The sequence below is a fragment of the Cicer arietinum genome, chromosome 3 (genome assembly GCF_000331145.2).
Source record: "Cicer arietinum cultivar CDC Frontier isolate Library 1 chromosome 3, Cicar.CDCFrontier_v2.0, whole genome shotgun sequence".
NCBI lineage: Eukaryota > Viridiplantae > Streptophyta > Magnoliopsida > Fabales > Fabaceae > Cicer > Cicer arietinum.
In genome coordinates, this window is record NC_021162.2 from 58,765,877 (window position 1) to 58,776,161 (window position 10,285).

Here is a 10,285-nt window from a genome sequence, read left to right on the forward strand (position 1 = left end):
ACAATTAAATTTATCTATTTTTTTTTTTGTTTAAAAACATAAAATAACACAAAAACAAAAAGAGATTCTACAAGTAGTAGATAAGACAAGTAACTATTTTTTAGACGGTAGTATAACATATTAGCAAACCAAAATGAATCAAACAGTGCATAAATCATGTTCAAATTTAAACTATCAGTAAGATATATTAATAAAACTAACCTTGCATAAGAAGTGCAAGATCAACCATTGAATATAAGGTGTTTAATTCACAACTCAACGATGATCCTAAACATGTAGCATATTCTAATAGCCGGTCATCTACTCTAAATTTATCACAATTAAATTTATCTATTTTTTATGAATTAAACCATATAACTTAACACAAACTGAAACAGAGATTCTACAAGTAGTAGATAAGACAAGTAACTATTTAATAGACGGTAGTATAACATATTAGCAAACCAAAATGAATCAAACAGTGCATAAATCATGTTCAAATTTAAACTATCAGTAAGATATATTAATAAAACTAACCTCGCATAAGAAGTGCAAGATCAACCATTGAATATAAGGTGTTGAAACAAATAACTCATGCAAAGTAACATTGATACAAGTAAATCATATATGCTCACACCCAAACATACAACCAACCAACAAACCTTAGTAATTGCTTCCCTAAATTTAAAGAAAATAGGCTGATAGTTTCATAATCTTCTAAATAAAAACTATAACAGAACCAAAAAAATTTAAATACTTTAAATAGTAATATATAAAGCAAGAATTTATGCAAGTGACAAAGAAGAACTAACAATGAAGTTAAAACATGACCTTGTGCCAATGAGAATTAAAAGGAGATTAAAACCTTAGTTTCTTCAAAGAGACACAAACCCCACAATAGATGGAACACATAAATCAAGACAGGGTTGAACAGTCTAAAACTGTGATTGAATACAACATGCACCTTTGAGATAATATATAGTGCATAAATAAATCAAAACTTGGACTCAACTCATTCCTGCATGATATCCTTAATTCTTAGTGATTCCTAATTTAGGACTGGTTCTACTGCAGAGAAAACGTCATATGCCTCCATGTATAAACATATTCAAGATTAAATAATGGTTCGCCACATTCTGTTAGGACTTAGGACAAGCCAATTACAAGATTCATAGAAATGAAATTATGAATAAGGATATTAAAATTGAATGGTGGTATACATGGAAAATGTCATCTAATGAAAATGAAAATACCATTTACATTAAGAGCAAGAACGATAGGATATGGAGAGAAAAATAACATGAATGATGCGCAATTCATCAAAAGATATTGTCATTGTTGCTACTCAAGTCAACCATGAATGTCACGTAATGTTCCTTAATTGACAGAGCAAATCTTAATCCAAGTTCAGCATTCAAAGGATAAGAGGCAGGGCATACAAGATAAAAATAAATAAATAAATCCAACTAAAAAAAAACACTTCCAGTGAATGAGAGCTAGAACATAACTTGTAAAATTTAAAAGCCAATAAAATCAAGGAAAGCAAAAACAACTATCAAAGTCTATAGAGTAATCATCAAGAAAATTAAGAAAACATATTGATATCACGTAATATCATTCTTATATAAAAATTGATAAAAACAAAAACAAACTTATGCTTTGATCATGGTTTCATTTAGCAAACAAAATTATGCATCCATCCAGACTGTTGCATATTCGTTCTCACCACTTACCCATTCATTACTACCTTTGAAATCTATAATATAGTCTACACTGAATATTTTATATTTCTAACTAGCTATAAATCCATCAAGCTAGTAAAGTTGGCATACACCTAAACCCGAATAAACAATCCAGATTTATATAGCTATACATACTCAAACAGACACCCTTTATTAAATATGCAAGCATCAACTTTCATAGTTAAATCACAAAAGATCAATTTAAATTTTTTTTTTGTAGGAAGGTAAGAGTAGTCATTTTGGGAAACCTGATTTGCATACACATCATCCATATTACAATCTACCGCGACTAACAAATGAAGTAACACAATAAACAATGTAGATGAGAAGTAACCATCCACCCAAAATGACACTCAATTCTACAGGTAGCAGTTGCATATTAGAGAAACTTTCAAAAATAAAAATCAAGAAAAATGTTGAAAAGGCTACAACCCATAATGCCCACTAGACATCTTAAATGAGAGAAATCAATTAAGACGTAAATTAAAGATTACAAATAAAAATTATAAAATAACTTTATAAGCTCACCAAAGATTTAAAAGAGTTCACTTATACAATATGCAAAGCCAGACTAATGTATCAAAGTCAAATTGTATCTAAGATTCTTAGAGGGTAAAGTATGTACTCTGCTAAAAGTCACACATTGCATCAGCACACAACATCAGTTATATAATCATATTATTCACTGACATTTATCATATAAATTGCAGAGAGTCATAATCATATAGTGATCAAAAGAATTTAGGACAAAGCTTAACGGTGGAAATTGTGTTAGATTAAAGACTAAACTGAAATGTGCAAATCAAAGTATCTTAATTCCTGAAAAATGGAAAACAATTATTGGCCATAAATATATCTGCCATACTAGTAACACAGAGATGGATCCATTGAATTTCAGTAAATCCGCAACACCAAATAAAATTATATGAAACGTTAAAAAAAAGCCCTTGTGAATAAGCACATTAATACTAATTCAATAGCACACACAAAAAGGATAAAAAAAAAGTAAACCTTACTGTATCTTGTAATCCTTTCCTATTATCCAATTGAATCTATACTTAGTTTCAGTTACCATGACTATGTTTTACTTCCTAATAAGTTCTGAAAATGTCAACTAGAACACCTAAAACCTAAAACGTAAATTAAGAGTCTGAGAAGATTCTAAAGTAGGTAGAAAAATTAAACATCATAAGGCACATAAATAAACAACTATTTTATACAAATGCAGAATAAGTTAGAATTATATATCAGCGGTTTGTATAGTTATCTTAAGCCTTTCAAGTTTGATTAGATTTTACTAACACAAATTGGAAACATGTCAAGATGATAATAAACACATCACCCACACGGTCTGATTAGACAGACCAGCTCTGATACCACTAATGTGACACCCTGAACCCAAATTAAAATAAAAAGGTAAAATGCACTAGTTTTAAAGAGATTCGCAGCGGTTCCAAAATAGAGTATATATATATATATATATATATATTTTTTTTTAAATACTTTAAGGTTCAAGACGTCACATTCACGCTTACACAAAATGCTTGCATAAAAATTTTCAATAAAAAAAATTCTTAATATCAAATATAGTTGATGTTCATTAAATAAATACTTTTGATATAAAAGCAAGTTCTAAACTTAGAGACAATTAATTTCTACCTCTGAATAACCGATAAAATAACACAATTGATCAATCAAATTTACAAAAATCTAAATTGTTCATAACTCAACAAAATACGAAAAATTACTCCCACCCAATATCACCTATTCAGAGCGTGGATCCCCAATCGATAACCTGAAATAACTGCGCTCTCGCAAGCGCCAAACACAAGCAACGAGGGGTGAGCTTCGAAAACATGTAATAGTATAAAATAACTGAGAAGAACACGTAAAAAAAATATTAAACACCGTATCATATCAAATCACAACCAACAAGAATAATCAAGGTAAAACATTGATACAATCCACAACATCAAGTAAGTAAATACACAAATCAAGTAATGTTATGCATGCTCTTATACTCTAGACTCCTCCTCTTTCTTTGGTACCATTCTAACTCTGAAGTACTTGGTTAGGAGGCTCGATACTATGCCACCACGCAAGTGGACGGACAATTCAAATTGGCCATGTCCTCATAGATCCCTCAACTCAACCCGAGACACATATACGTGACAGTCGAGGTAAACGTGTGTTGCGTGGTAGCTCCCGACATTTGGAGTGCTACCTCCAAGTCACCTAGGAATTCCCCACCCGAATACCTCCAAGGTCTAACAATCTTGCCTTAAGGCTCAACAGTAGACCGCCACGATCAGGCTCATTCAGTTGTACTTCCCCATAATCACTAGGCTTGTCAGGCCCTACCTATATGATGACCAAATAATCTCCACTTCAAAAATTATCAACAACTACTTTCTCCCCTCGTTGTCCTAGGTTACTTACTCCATTAAGAGAACCATCATTGGCACGGGTCGAATTCGTCACTATTCAATTAAACACAATACGCATTTCATGATATTCATCAGGGTGGTAATATCACAAGTCAGGGAGCACACATCGTCATTGCAGATTTCCATAGTCATACATTACATTCAGAATTTATCATCATGATACGTCATCTCAAACAATAAAGGGTCTACACTCACATATAATAATAATACTAGATCATTCACACACACCACATCAATTGCAAGGCAAATAATTACAATTCATCACATTTTATATCATATATCAGTATCAAGGATAGATATAAACAAAACACAGAATGAATCAAATACACAATTCTACAATAATTCAACTATCACACGATCTTCAAAAATCAAATCAAACAACATCCTATAAAAGTTTCTAATTCATATTTTAACCTCACAAAATTCAAGTTTGCTCATTAGTCAATTATTACTCAAAGGCCTTCTGCCATACGTAGCGAGCCCCGAATGAATTGTGGGAAATACGGTATTCCCGTTCATCTCACTTAATTTATACTCATGCATTCGAACTCATTCTCACCCCATACCTCAATTTGACGCTTTCATAAGATAGAAGGACCATAATGATTTTCAGCAACCATGAGATGTCGACAACACGTCCAAACGAGTCCAAAAGCATCGACGAATTTGCAGAGTCAATGAAACGTGGCTGATAATTTTCCCGAGGCATAAAAATCAGCATTATATAATTAATAAAAATATTAGGCTCGATTTTCGTCAGTTTTGCTGAATTCCTGCATGGCCAAACCGATTTCCAAATCGATTTCTTAAATGGTTTTGAAAAACATATTATAAAATCGATTGGCAAATCGATTATGTCAAATTAGGGAAGTCCCTGTAACTCATCCAATCGATTGGGAAATCGATTTCCCTGCATATTCTTCCAAAAATACATAAACTAACTCAATCACATTCATACACAATTCCACATCTTAACACTGAAGAAATTGGTGAAGATGGCGATGACCCATTATCGGCGGCAGTGCAAGGCTGTAAAAACAGGAAATCTGTTTGTGATTTTGGTTTAGGGTAAACGAGGTGCAAAATCTGATTTGGGGTTTTGGGTAAAGTGAGGTACAAAATCAGCAAAGCCCAATAGAAAAGCAAGCTGAAGCAGAAAATATAAGGGGTGTTGATAGCTAACTCAAACTTATACTTCTATTATTTAAGGTTTAAAAAAATTATATTAATCACTCATTCTATTCATCCATAATAATTAAAGTATTATTCTCCAAAATACTCATATTACAATACTAATAATTTTCACAAAAAAAATTAAATAAAATAAATAAATACAATATTAACAATTTATCTTATTCACTAATTTAAATCTCTATAAAATTATCATACTATAGCAATTATACATGTAAGGGAAATTAATCATAATTATATGTCAACACATATTTTAAACACATGCAATACTAAATTAATTGTTTAAAATCCTATTAGATAAATAAAATAATTTATTATAAAATTTGGAGTGTTACAAAGATCATGGAAGAACTTGAGCAAAATCAAGAGGTGATGAGAATGGATGTCAACCAATTGAAGGACAAGGTTGATCAAATCTTAGAAGCTATACAGGCTTTGTCAAGGAAGGGGAATACGTACGAGAATCCTCCGGCTGCAAATGAAGAACACCAAACCACTCCTTCTCACCCACCAGGTTTTACCCCGACTACTCAGCAACCTCATACAACAACTATGCAATTTCCTATGTATGGTCTTCCACCCGGTTATACTCCACCTTTAGTCGCCAACCCCATGGACAACAACCCAAACCACTCAACTATCAACCCCCAAAACCAAAACCAATCACACATCACATCTTCTCTGGGATACGTGCCACCCCAAAATGCTCTACCATCAGAAAATATTCCATATACTGCACCCCAAGTACCCCATTTCGATGCTAATGGGAATTGGCATCAAGCTCGCATTGGGGATGATACACAATCAAAGGAAAAATTACATGTCTTGGAAGAGCGAATAAAAGCAATTAAGGGGTATAATGTTTATGGCCTTGAAGCTTTCGATATGTGTTTGGTTCCTGATGTAACTATCCCTCCCAAATTTAAGGTTCCTGACTTTGAAAAATACAAGGGCAACACATGTCCTAAAAATCATCTAACTATGTATTGCAGAAAAATGGCTTCTCATGCTCATAACGACAAGCTGCTCATTCACTTTTTCCAAGACAATTTGAGTGGAGCATCGTTAAGCTGGTATATGCATCTGGAGCGAAATCGATTTCGTTCATGGAAAGACCCGACTGATACCTTTTTGAAACAATACAGGTACAACATTGACATGGCCCCTGATAGGATGCAATTGGAAAATTCATCAAAAAAGGACAATGAATCTTTCAAAGAATATGCACAACAGTGGAGGGAAATGGCATCACAAGTGGAACCTCCCTTATTTGAAAGAGAAATGGTTGGTATGTTTATGGATACTCTCCCTTTTTATGATAAGATGATTGGGAGTATATCATCAAATTTTTTTGATCTGGTCATGATAGGAGAAAGGATAGAAAGTGGGATGAGGAGTGCAAAGATCGTTTGTGCAGCAACTGGCATAAAAAGATCCCAATCGACCTTCACAAAAAAGAAAGAAGGGGACGCTAACGCTGTAATGGTAAACCCTAAAGTCTCCTATTTTTCACCCATCAATTCTTATCGACCCCCAAATTTCCAGCCCCCGATACCACAAACTCCTTACATTCCTTATCCATATGTGGCTGCAACCACACAAGCCTCATACCCTCAATATCACTCTTCAAGACCACCTTTTTATCAACCACCACCTATCGGATTTTCCCAACAAAATCAATGGAACCAAAATCTAATTTCGAATCACTACAGACCACCTGTTAATCGAGAAAAAAAGGATAACTCGTTTTGACCCAATTCCCGTCACGTACATCCAATTGTTGCCTCACTTACTTCAAAATTCAATGGTAGTCCCAAGACCAATGAAACCTCTTGAACCACCATTCTCGAAATGGTATAATCCTAACGCCAAATGTGAATACCATGCTGGAGCCGTGGGGCATTCCATCGAAGATTGTCAAGCCTTAAAAACTAAAGTGCAATAATTGATCATTGCAAAATGGCTTACCTTCAAGTAAGATGGTCCCAACGTGGGGAATAATCCTTTGTCGGGTCACAGAGATACCGCTGTCAATCTCATTGAAGAAGAGATAGACCAGTACACAAAAGATGATTATGTGTCAACCATAGAGCCATGCATGGAAAATGATAGATCTTTTCCAAGACCATTGGAAATCCTCTATAGAAAAGAGAATCCTAAGCCAACTCATAGTGGGAAAAATGCAATTATTGTCCAAACACCAACCTCTTTTCCTTATGAAAATAACAAGGCGGTACCGTGGAAATACGAAATCACATCCCATTTGGCCAATCATCTACCAAGTGATGGCTTTGAACCTAAAGCAACTGATGTCACTAACATCTCAGGGATTGGTGGAATAACTCGGAGTGGTCGAATATACACTCTTGAACAACTTAGGAAAAAGGAGGTTCATGGAGAAAAGGGAAAAGAAGATATGTATCATGCCATAAAAGGACAAGAGATCAGTAAAAAGACAGTGTCTGAAGAAGAAGCTAATGAATTTTTGAAGTTTGTCAAGCAAAGTGAATATAAGGTGGTGGATCAGCTAAATCAAACCCCTTCCAAGATATCAGTTATCTCCTTGTTATTGAATTCTGAAGCACATAGAAGGGCACCGATGAAAGTTTTAAACGAAACCCATGTTACTCACAATATCACTGTCGATCAGTTTGATGGAGTTGTCGGTAACATCACTGCTAGTAGTTGTCTAAGTTTTAGCAATAATGAATTACCAGCTGAAGGGACAGAGCATAATAAAGCACTACACATCTTTGTGAGATGTCACGATCATATTCTTGCACGAGTGCTAGTAGATAATGGTTCATCGTTAAATGTCATGCCTAAATCAACACTATCAAAACTATTTGTTGAGGGAGCCTGTTTGAAGCCTAGTGCTTTGGTGGTGAAGCGTTTGATGGATCTAGAAGACAAGTTGTTGGTGAGATTGACCTACCGATTCAAATCGAACCCCATATATTTGAGATAACCTTCCAAGTGATGGATATTAAGCCGGTGTATAGTTGCCTTTTAGGGAGACCGTGGACTCACGCTGCTGGAGCAGTAATATCCACTCTCCATCAAAAGCTAAAGTTTATAGTGAATAATAAGCTGGTGATAATATCTGGGGAAAGCTTATAGTGAATAATAATGACTTATTATCCATTTATCACCAACATGGATAGTAAGTCATTTATCTTCTACAGGCTACATTGAAGACATGGAGGAAGCCATAAAGACTTCTTTTCAAGCATTAGAAATTGTCAATGTTGTCTTCATGGGTGAAGGATATCGTTTAAAAGAACCAAAGCAATCTACCATATCATTGAAGTCTACCAAATCCATGTTAGAAGGAGGAGTTTTTCTCAATTTGGGGAAATTGATAGAAATACCAGAAAAGAACAATAGGTACGGGTTGGGATATATACCTACTCAAGCTGATGAAGAAAAGGTTGCGAAGGAAAAAAGAGAAAACAAGGTGGCTCGTTGGAAAACTGGATACCGAATTCACAGAAGATTCCTATTTGTGACATTCGCCAAAATTTTCAAAGCGACGGAATAATATATGCTGATCAGGTGGCTGTTGCGGAAGAGGATCATGGTGATGATGATACCCTCAAGTTAGTGTACCCTTGTCCTCCAAACACCAATCTCAACAATTGGAAGATCATCGAGTTTCCCGTGTTTGTTAATTCGTGTTCAAACGTCGAAAATGAATATGTTGAAAATAGCAGCGCTAGAACCATTTCTTGTAACTTTGAACGTCTGATTAATCATGCTGATGAGGATTGTGAAGACGATTGTGAGCTTCCCCCAGAACTAGAAAGCTTAACTGAACAGGAAGCTAAGATAATCCAACCCTACCAAGAACCTGTTGAGGTGATCAATTTAGGGACTGAGCATGATAAAAAAAAAAAAGTTAAAATTGGTATGTCTATGAAAGAAAGTGAGCGAGAAAAGTTGGTTAAACTTTTAATTGATTATGTGGATGTCTTTGCATGGTCATATCAGGATATGCCCGAGTTAGATACTAACATAGTTGAACACAAGCTACCACTCAAGCCTGAATACACTCCAATTAAACAGAAGTTGAGAAGGATGAGACCTGATATGTCGCTTAAAATTAGAGAAGAGGTCAAGAAGCAATTTGATGCTGGTTTCTTAGCAGTAGCAAAATATCCTCAATGGGTGGCTAATATTGTACCAGTTCCAAAGAAAGATGGAAAGGTTCGAATGTGCGTTGATTATCGGGATTTAAATAAAGCTAGTCCTAAAGATGATTTTCCTCTACCTCATATTGATGTCCTAGTGGATAGCACTGCTCAATACTCTCTTTTCTCCTTCATGGATGGTTTCTCAGGGTACAATCAAATCAAGATGGCTCCCGAAGATATGGAAAAAACTACGTTCATCACACAATGGGGGACTTTCTGCTATAAAGTGATGCCATTTGGATTGAAGAATGCCGGGGCAACCTATCAAAGAGCAATGGTAACCTTGTTTCATGACATGATGCATAAGGAAATAGAGGTTTACGTGGATGATATGATTGCAAAATCTCGAACCGAAGAAGACCATGTTGTTAACCTTCAAAAGTTATTTGAGTGACTAAGGAAGTTCAGACTCCGTTTAAACCCTGCTAAATGCACATTTGGTGTAAGATCAAGGAAGTTACTTGGGTTTATCGTTAGTCAAAAAGGGATAGAGGTGGAACCAGATAAAGTAAGAGCAATACAAGAAATGCCGGCTCCACGCACGAAAAAAGAAGTTTGTGGCTTTTTGGGTAGATTGAATTACATTGCGAGGTTTATATCGCATCTCACCGCTACATGCGAATCGATTTTCAAATTGTTGCGCAAAGACCAAAAGGTTGAATGGAATGAGAATTGTCAAAAAGCTTTCGAAAAGATTAAGCAGTATTTATCAAAACCTCCCATCCTAGTGCCT

At 34.9% G+C, this 10,285-nt stretch overlaps 1 long non-coding RNA gene across 1 annotated transcript; it reads right to left on the minus strand.

The window, feature by feature from the left end:
- Positions 1-3,373: 3,373 nt before the first annotated feature.
- On the minus strand, positions 3,374-4,880 carry LOC113785852 (uncharacterized). The gene is made up of 2 exons (XR_003472035.2): positions 4,735-4,880; positions 3,374-3,525 (listed from the first exon to the last, which is right to left on the minus strand). It is a non-coding gene; the product is annotated as an uncharacterized lncRNA (long non-coding RNA).
- Between the last annotated feature and the right edge of the window lie 5,405 nt (positions 4,881-10,285).